Below are 870 nucleotides of genomic sequence, written 5' to 3' on the forward strand. Positions count from 1 at the left end.
TGGGATGTCAATGACTCTTAAGATGTACCATAACGTCGAAAGACACAAAATATTTACAATAAGGCATCTTCCCTTTAAATTTAATTGTCTAAGCTTCCATAGATTAAGGATTTTTTTAACCTTGGCCACTTTTGGCTCCCAGTTTAGAATTTCACATTTATGCTGATCAGGACCTAGGTAAACACCCAAGAATTTGGTACAATCGAAAATAACTTTAAAGTCAAAATTACAGATGTCATCATCAGGGACAAACGCAGATCCAGCCAACATCAGTTCAGACTTACTGGTATTTATTTTAGCACCTGATGCAGAGCAATAAGTTCCAACCGTACGAATGGTCTCATGGACAGATTGCAAATTCGAAACCGTTACCGTGGTATCATCTGCATGTTGCGAAATAAGTGACGGTATATCATATCCAGGAACTTTGAACGCGCAAATATTTGTGTTGGATTTAATCAGAAGATTCAAAGGTTCTGCTGAGATAACATAAAGCAAGGCAGATATTGGACAACCTTGTCTGACTGATCGTGTAATTGGAAAGGACAATGATACATGACCATTAACTTTGGTACAACTCTTAATACCATTATAGAGGAGCTTGATACGACCAATAAAGGCATTCCCAAACCCAAATCTTTTCAAGAGCTCAAACATATAACTGTGAGAAACGCGATCAAAAGCCTTTTCCGCGTCGAGCTTTAAAAGGAACAAAGGAATCTTCTCCATCTCAGCAAAATCAATTAAATCTCTGATATTATGAATATTGGTAGCGATATCTTTGCCAGGGATGCATGACGACTGATCCGAAGAAATAATAGATGATAGGACTGTCTTAATTCTTAATGCAAGAGTTCTTGAATATATCTT

At 37.1% G+C, this 870-nt stretch overlaps 1 protein-coding gene across 1 annotated transcript in view; it reads left to right on the forward strand.

Annotated features, from left to right (window-relative positions):
* Nucleotides 1-870, forward strand: part of LOTGIDRAFT_71630 (hypothetical protein) — a gene marked incomplete at both ends in the record, with an annotated part of 35,435 nt that overhangs the window by 31,836 nt on the left and 2,729 nt on the right. The window lies entirely within an intron of this gene.

The sequence above is a fragment of the Lottia gigantea genome (genome assembly GCF_000327385.1).
Source record: "Lottia gigantea unplaced genomic scaffold LOTGIsca_2162, whole genome shotgun sequence".
NCBI classification, from domain to species: domain Eukaryota; kingdom Metazoa; phylum Mollusca; class Gastropoda; family Lottiidae; genus Lottia; species Lottia gigantea.